Source organism: Triticum aestivum, chromosome 7D, assembly GCF_018294505.1.
Source record: "Triticum aestivum cultivar Chinese Spring chromosome 7D, IWGSC CS RefSeq v2.1, whole genome shotgun sequence".
Lineage (NCBI taxonomy): Eukaryota > Viridiplantae > Streptophyta > Magnoliopsida > Poales > Poaceae > Triticum > Triticum aestivum.
Window position 1 is genome coordinate 595,312,906 of NC_057814.1, and position 9,624 is coordinate 595,322,529.

Consider the following 9,624-nt stretch of genomic DNA (forward strand, 5'->3'; position numbering starts at 1 on the left):
CCCGGCACGACACCCCGACCCCGACCCCGACACCCCGACCCCGAAACAGCACCCCGACAGGGTCATATATTTTGTGAATTATGAGTTAGGTCATATATTTTTCGATTTTGTTATGAGAAACATCATATATAATTGTGTTGATCGGGTAGATTTAAACATCATATATATATTTTGATTTTGTTATGAAAAACATCATATATTATTATTCATGTCGGTATTTTTTTATGTTGTATTAATTTCGTTTACTCTTTGTCATGGCAGGTGTTGAAAGATGGTGGGAGCTGGTCCGGAGCGCTCCGAGGCCCCTTCTTCGTCGGCGCGTGGTGGGAGGTCTTCCATTCCACCCGCACAAATCCACCGAGCGTTGCTGGACAGTATGGCGACACCGCCGGGCCCTTCTTCGTCAACCGCGGTGCCCAGCAGGGGACGAGGAAAGGGAGGGAAGAAGAGAGAAGCTGGAGCACGTGGTCGCGGGAGAGGAGGTAGGGTGACTGCTAGGGTGCCTTCCTCGCCGCCACCCCCAGCTGTTTCACCCGAGCACGGGATTGCTAGGGTGCCTTCCTCGCCGCCACCCCTAGATATCTCACCCGAGCACGTGTCTGCTAGGGTGGACTCGTCTGAGGAGGAGGCTACACGGACTCCGGTCCACGAGCCTTGGGTCCACGGGCCTTCGGCCCACGATAGTTGGGCCCACGAGACCCCGGACGAGCACACGTCTGGATGGGGTACCTGGCCGGATCATCCTGAGGGGCCGAGTGGCCATGCTGATGATGGCGGGGAGCCGACTGATATTGAGGAGGAGGGGGGCACCGTCTACCAGCGTGGTTGTACACGGCTCCCGTCCATGCCGGCGACCCGCGAGCAGAGGTGGTTGATTTTCCCTGATGGGGAGAGGTAAGTGCATTTAATATTTTTGTACCTTCTGCATTCACGTTTCTTCAAATATCTAATGCATTGGCCTTGTCAAGCTGCAGGGGTTGGGACCACCATGAGAAGGTCCGCCGGCCCAACTCCGTCCTTGGAGTGCTTTGCCGGCAAAACTTCCCGGGGTTTGTCACGTTCCCTGGTGAGGGTCGGCTTCCAGAGCTTGGATTGAGCTGGGAGCACTACTTGGCTGGCCCGGCCCCGCCGGGTGAGATTATCGACGGTGTCTTGTGTTGGAAATATGCCCTAGAGGCAATAATAAATGGTTATTATTATTATATTTCTTTGTTCATGGTAATTGTCTATTGTTCATGCTATAATTGTGTTATCCGGAAATCGTAATGCATGTGTGAATACATAGACCACAACGTGTCCCTAGTAAGCCTCTAGTTGACTAGCTCGTTGATCAACAGATAGTCATGGTTTCCTGACTATGGACATTTGGATGTCATTGATAACGGGATCACATCATTAGGAGAATGATGTGATGGACAAGACCCAATCCTAAGCATAGCTCAAAGATCGTGTAGTTCGTTTGCTAGAGCTTTTCCAATGTCAAGTATCTTTTCCTTAGACCATGAGATCGTGCAACTCCCGGATACCGTAGGAGTGCTTTGGGTGTGCCAAACGTCACAACATAACTGGGTGACTATAAAGGTACACTACGGGTATCTCCGAAAGTGTCTGTTGGGTTGGCACGGATCGAGACTGGGATTTGTCACTCCGTATGACGGAGAGGTATCTCTGGGCCCACTCGGTAATGCATCATCATAATGAGCTCAATGTGGCTAAGGAGTTAGTCACAGGATCATGCATTGCGGTACGAGTAAAGAGACTTGCCGGTAACGAGATTGAACAAGGTATTGGGATACCGACGATCGAATCTCGGGCAAGTAACATACCGATTGACAAAGGGAATTGTATACGGGATTGATTGAATCCTCGACATCGTGGTTCATCCGATGAGATCATCGTGGAACATGTGGGAGCCAACATGGGTATCCAGATCCCGCTGTTGGTTATTGACCGGAGAGGCATCTCGGTCATGTCTGCATGTCTCCCGAACCCGTAGGGTCTACACACTTAAGGTTCGGTGACGCTAGGGTTGTAGAGATATGAGTATGCGGAAACCCGAAAGTTGTTTGGAGTCCCGGATTATATCCCGGACGTCACGAGGAGTTCCGGAATGGTCCGGAGGTAAAGAATTGTATATAGGAAGTCAAGTTTCGGCCACCGGGAAAGTTTCGGGGGTCACCGGTATTGTACCGGGACCACCGGAAGGGTCCCGGGGGTCCACCGGGTGGGGCCACCTATCCCGGAGGGCCCCATGGGCTGAAGTGGGAAGGGAACCAGCCCTTAGTGGGCTGGGGCGCCCCCCATGGGCCTCCCCCCTGCGCCTAGGGTTGGAAACCCTAGGGTGGGGGCGCCCCACTTGCCTTGGGGGGCAAGTCTCCCCCCTGGCCGCCGCCCCCCCATGTAGATGGGTCTTGGCCGGCGCCCCCCCTCCCAGGGGGCCTATATAAAGGGGGGAGGGAGGGCAGCAGTACTACAGCCTTTGGCGCCTCCCTCCTCCCCTGCAACACCCCTCCCTCTTGCAGAAGCTCGACGAAGCCCTGCCGAGATCCCACTACATCCACCACCACGCCGTCGTGCTGCTGGATCTCCATCAACCTCTGCTTCCCCCTTGCTGGATCAAGAAGGAGGAGACGTCGCTGCTCCGTATGTGTGTTGAACGCGGAGGTGCCGTCCGTTCGGCACTCGGTCATCGGTGATTTGGATCACGGCGAGTACGACTCCATCAACCTCGTTCATTGGAATGCTTCCGCTCGCGATCTACAAGGGTATGTAGATGCACTCCTTTCCCCTCGTTGCTAGTATACTCCATAGATGGATCTTGGTGAGCGTAGGAAAATTTTAAAATTCTGCTACGATCCCCAACAGTGGCATCATGAGCCAGGCCTATGCGTAGTTACTATGCACGAGTAGAACACAAAGCAGTTGTGGGCGTAGATGTTGCCAATTCTTCTTGCCGCTACTAGTCTTATCTTGTTTCGGCGGCATTGTGGGATGAAGCGGCCCGGACCGACCTTACACGTACGCTTACGTGAGACAGGTTCCACCGACTGACATGCACTAGTTGCATAAGGTGGCTAGCGGGTGTCTGTCTCTCCTACTTTAGTCGGAACGGATTCGATGAAAAGGGTCCTTATGAAGGGTAAATAGAAATTGGCATATCACGTTGTGGTTTTACGTAGGTAAGAAACGTTCTTGCTAGAAACCTATACAAGCCACGTAAAAACTTGCAACAACAATTAGAGGACGTCTAACTTGTTTTTGTAGCATGTGCTATGTGATGTGATATGGCCAGAAGATGTGATGAATGATATATGTGATGTATGAGATTGATCATATTCTTGTAATAGGAATCACGACTTGCATGTCGATGAGTATGACAACCGGCAGGAGCCATAGGAGTTGTCTTTATTTTTTGTATGACCTGCGTGTCATTGAATAACGCCATGTAAATTACTTTACTTTATTGCTAAACGCGTTAGCCATAGAAGTAGAAGTAATCGTTGGCGTGACAACTTCATGAAGACACAATGATGGAGATCATGATGATGGAGATCATGGTGTCATGCCGGTGACGAAGATGATCATGGTGCCCCGAAGATGGAGATCAAAGGAGCAGAATGATATTGGCCATATCATGTCACTATTTGATTGCATGTGATGTTTATCATGTTTTGCATCTTATTTGCTTAGAACGACGGTAGTAAGTAAGATGATCCCTTATAATAATTTCAAGAAAGTGTTCCCCCTAACTGTGCACCGTTGCGAAGGTTCGTTGTTTCGAAGCACCACGTGATGATCGGGTGTGATAGATTCTAACGTTCGCATACAATGGGTGTTGACGAGCCTAGCATGTACAGACATGGCCTCGGAACACACGCAATACACTTAGGTTGACTTGACGAGCCTAGCATGTACAGACATGGCCTCGGAACACGGAGGACCGAAAGGTCGAGCATGAGTCGTATAGAAGATACGATCAACATGGAGATGTTCACCGATCTTGACTAGTCCATCTCACGTGATGATCGGACACGGCCTAGTTAACTCGGATCATGTTTCACTTAGATGACTAGAGGGATGTCTATCTGAGTGGGAGTTCATTGAATAATTTGATTATATGAACTTAATTATCATGAACTTAGTCTAAAATCTTTACAATATGTCTTGTAGATCAAATGGCCCACGTTGTCCTCAACTTCAACGCGTTCCTAGAGAAAACCAAGCTGAAAGACGATGGCAGCAACTATACGGACTGGGTCCGGAACCTGAGGATCATCCTCATAGCAGCCAAGAAAGATTATGTCCTAGAAGCACCGCTAGGTGAAGCACCAATCCCAGAGAACCAAGACGCTATGAACGCTTGTCAATCACGTGCTGATGATTACTCCCTCGTTCAGTGCGGCATGCTTTACAGCTTAGAACCGGGGCTCCAAAAGCGTTTTGAGAAGCATGGAGCATATGAGATGTTCGAAGAGCTGAAAATGGTTTTCCAAGCTCATGCCCGGGTCGAGAGATATGAAGTCTCCGACAAGTTCTTCAGCTGTAAAATGGAGGAGAATAGTTCTGTTAGTGAGCACATACTCAGAATGTCTGGGTTACACAACCGCTTGTCTCAGCTGGGAGTTAATCTCCCGGATGACGCGGTCATTGACAGAATCCTTCAGTCGCTTCCACCAAGCTACAAGAGCTTTGTGATGAACTTCAATATGCAGGGGATGGAAAAGACCATTCCTGAGGTATATTCGATGCTGAAATCAGCGGAGGTGGAGATCAGAAAAGAACATCAAGTGTTGATGGTGAATAAAACCACTAAGTTCAAGAACGGCAAGGGTAAGAAGAACTTCAAGAAGGACGGCAAGGGAGTTGCCGCGCCCGGTAAGCCAGTTGCCGGGAAGAAGTCAAAGAATGGACCCAAGCCTGAGACTGAGTGCTTTTATTGCAAGGGAAGTGGTCACTGGAAGCGGAACTGCCCCAAATACTTAGCGGACAAGAAGGCCGGCAACACCAAAGGTATATGTGATATACATGTAATTGATGTGTACCTTACCAGTACTCGTAGTAGCTCCTGGGTATTTGATACCGGTGCGGTTGCTCATATTTGTAACTCAAAATAGGAACTGCGGAATAAACGGAGACTGGCAAAGGACGAGGTGACGATGCGCGTCGGGAATGGTTCCAAGGTCGATGTGATCGCCGTCGGCACGCTACCTCTGCATCTACCTACGGGATTAGTTTTAAACCTCAATAATTGTTATTTAGTGCCAGCTTTGAGCATGAACATTGTATCTGGATCTCGTTTAATTCGAGATGGCTACTCATTTAAATCCGAGAATAATGGTTGTTCTATTTATTTGAGAGATATGTTTTATGGTCATGCCCCGCTGGTCAATGGTTTATTCTTGATGAATCTCGAACGTGATGTTACACATATTCATAGTGTGAATACCAAAAGATGTAAAGTTGATAACGATAGTCCCGCATACTTGTGGCACTGCCGCCTTGGTCACATTGGTGTCAAGCGCATGAAGAAGCTCCATGCAGATGGACTTTTGGAGTCTCTTGATTACGAATCAATTGACACGTGTGAACCATGCCTCATGGGTAAGATGACCAAGACTCCGTTCTCTGGAACAATGGAGCGAGCAACCAACTTATTGGAAATCATACATACCGATGTGTGCGGTCCAATGAGTGTTGAGGCTCGCGGAGGATATCGTTATGTTCTCACTCTCACTGATGACTTAAGTAGATATGGGTATGTTTACCTAATGAAACACAAGTCTGAAACCTTTGAAAAGTTCAAGGAATTTCAGAGTGAGGTTGAGAATCAACGTGACAGGAAAATAAAGTTCTTACGATCAGATCGTGGTGGAGAATATTTAAGTCACGAATTTGGTACGCACTTAAGGAAATGTCGAATCGTTTCACAACTCACGCCGCCTGGAACACCTCAGCGAAACGGTGTGTCCGAACGTCGTAATCGCACTCTATTGGATATGGTGCGATCTATGATGTCTCTTACCGATCTACCGCTCTCATTTTGGGGCTATGCTTTAGAGACTGCCGCATTCACTTTAAATAGGGCTCCGTCGAAATCCGTTGAGACGACACCGTATGAATTATGGTTTGGGAAGAAACCTAAGCTGTCATTTCTAAAAGTTTGGGGATGCGATGCTTATGTCAAGAAACTTCAACCTGAAAAGCTCGAACCCAAGTCGGAAAAATGCGTCTTCATAGGATACCCCAAGGAAACTATTGGGTATACCTTCTACCTCAGATCCGAAGGCAAGATCTTTGTTGCCAAGAACGGGTCCTTTCTGGAGAAAGAGTTTCTCTCGAAAGAATTGAGTGGAAGGAAAGTGGAACTTGATGAGGTGATAGTCACCCCTTCCGAACCGGAAAGTAGCGCAGCGCGGGAAGTTGTTCCTGTGGTGCCTACACCGACTGGGGAGGAAGTTAATGATGATGATCATGAAGCTTCGGATCAAGTTACTGCTGAACTTTGTAGGTCCACAAGGACACATTCCGCACCAGAGTGGTACGACAATCCTGTCCTGGAAATCATGTTGTTAGACAACGGTGAACCTTCGAACTATGAAGAAGCGATGGCGGGCCCGGATTCCGACAAATGGCTAGAAGCCATGAAATCGGAGATAGGATCCATGTATGAAAACGAAGTATGGACTTTGAATGACTTGCCCGATGATCGGCGAGCCATAGAAAATAAATGGATCTTTAAGAAGAAGACAGACACGGATGGTAATGTGGCCATCTATAAGGCTCGACTTGTCGCTAAGGGTTATCGACAAGTTCAAGGGGTTGACTACGATGAGACTTTCTCACCGTAGCGAAGCTGAAGTCCGTCCGAATCATGTTAGCAATTGCCGCATTCTACGATTATGAGATATGGCAAATGGACGTCAAAACGGCATTCCTTAACGGCTTTCTTAAGGAAGAATTGTATATGATGCAGCCGGAAGGTTTTGTCGATCCTAAGAATGCTAACAAGGTATGCAAGCTCCAGCGCTCCATCTATGGACTGGTGCAAGCATCTCGGAGTTGGAACATTCGTTTTGATGAGATGATCAAAGCGTTTGGGTTTACACAGACTTATGGAGAAGCCTGTGTTTACAAGAAAGTGAGTGGGAGCTCTGTAGCATTTCTCATATTATATGTGGATGACATACTATTGATGGGAAATGATATAGAATTCTTGGAAAGTATAAAGGCCTATTTGAATAAGTGTTTTTCAATGAAGGACCTTGGAGAAGCTACTTATATATTAGGCATCAAGATCTATAGAGATAGATCAAGACGCCTCATTGGTCTTTCACAGAGTACGTACCTTGACAAGATATTGAAGAAGTTCAATATGGATCAGTCCAAGAAGGGGTTCTTGCCTGTATTGCAAGGTGTGCAATTGAGCACGGCTCAATGCCCGACCACGGCAGAAGATAGAGAAAAGATGAGTGTCATCCCCTATGCCTCGGCCATAGGGTCTATTATGTATGCCATGCTGTGTACCAGACCTGATGTAAACCTTGCCGTAAGTTTGGTAGGAAGGTACCAAAGTAATCCCGGCATGGAACACTGGACAGCGGTCAAGAATATCCTGAAGTACCTGAAGAGGACTAAGGATATGTTTCTCGTTTATGGAGGTGACGAAGAGCTCGTCGTAAAGGGTTACGTCGATGCTAGCTTTGACACAGATCTGGATGACTCGAAGTCACAAACCGGATACGTGTATATTTTGAATGGAGGAGCAGTAAGCTGGTGCAGTTGCAAGCAAAGCGTCGTGGCGGGATCTACATGTGAAGCGGAGTACTTGGCAGCCTCAGAGGCAGCGCAAGAAGCAGTCTGGATGAAGGAGTTCATTACCGACCTAGGGGTGATTCCCAATGCGTCGGGCCCGATGACTCTCTTCTGTGACAACACTGGAGCTATTGCCCTTGCCAAGGAGCCCAGGTTTCACAGGAAGACCAGGCATATCAAGCGTCGCTTCAACTCCATTCGTGAAAGTGTTCAAAATGGAGACATAGATATTTGTAAAGTACATACGGACCTGAATGTAGCAGATCCGTTGACTAAACCTCTCCATAGAGCAAAACATGATCAACACCAGGACGCAATGGGTGTTTGATTCATCACAATGTAACTAGATTATTGACTCTAGTGCAAGTGGGAGACTGTTGAAATATGCCCTAGAGGCAATAATAAATGGTTATTATTATATTTCTTTGTTCATGGTAATTGTCTATTGTTCATGCTATAATTGTGTTATCCAGAAATCGTAATGCATGTGTGAATACATAGACCACAACGTGTCCCTAGTAAGCCTCTAGTTGACTAGCTCGTTGATCAACAGATAGTCATGGTTTCCTGACTATGGACATTTGGATGTCATTGATAACGGGATCACATCATTAGGAGAATGATGTGATGGACAAGACCCAATCCTAAGCATAGCTCAAAGATCGTGTAGTTCGTTTGCTAGAGCTTTTCCAATGTCAAGTATCTTTTCCTTAGACCATGAGATCGTGCAACTCCCGGATACCGTAGGAGTGCTTTGGGTGTGCCAAACGTCACAACGTAACTGGGTGACTATAAAGGTACACTACGGGTATCTCCGAAAGTGTCTGTTGGGTTGGCACGGATCGAGACTGGGATTTGTCACTCCGTATGACGGAGAGGTATCTCTGGGCCCACACGGTAATGCATCATCATAATGAGCTCAATGTGGCTAAGGAGTTAGTCACGGGATCATGCATTGCGGTATGAGTAAAGAGACTTGCCGGTAACGAGATTGAACAAGGTATTGGGATACCGACGATCGAATCTCGGGCAAGTAACATACCGATTGACAAAGGGAATTGTATACGGGATTGATTGAATCCTCGACATCGTGGTTCATCCGATGAGATCATCGTGTAACATGTGGGAGCCAACATGGGTATCCAGATCCCGTTGTTGGTTATTGACCGGAGAGGCGTCTCCGTCATGTCTGCATGTCTCCCGAACCCGTAGGGTCTACACACTTAAGGTTCGGTGACACTAGGGTTGTAGAGATATGAGTATGCGGAAACCCGAAAGTTGTTCAGAGTCCCGGATGAGATCCCGGACGTCACGAGGAGTTCCGGAATGGTCCGGAGGTAAAGAATTATATATAGGAAGTCAAGTTTCGGCCACCGGGAAAGTTTCGGGGGGTCACCGGTATTGTACCGGGACCACCGGAAGGGTCCCGGGGGTCCACCGGGTGGGGCCACCTATCCTGGAGGGCCCCATGGGCTGAAGTGGGAAGGGAACCAGCCCTTAGTGGGCTGGGGCGCCCCCAATGGGCCTCCCCCCTGCGCCTAGGGTTGGAAACCCTAGGGTGGGGGGGCGCCCCACTTGCCTTGGGGGCAAGTCTCCCCCCTGGTCGCCGCCCCCCCCATGTAGATGGGTCTTGGCCGGCGGCCCCCCTCCCAGGGGGCCTATATAAAGGGGGGGAGGGAGGGCAGCAGTACTACAGCCTTTGGCGCCTCCCTCCTCCCCTGCAACACCTCTCCCTCTTGCAGAAGCTCGGCGAAGCCCTGCCGAGATCCCGCTACATCCACCACCACGCCGTCGTGCTGCTGGATCTCCATC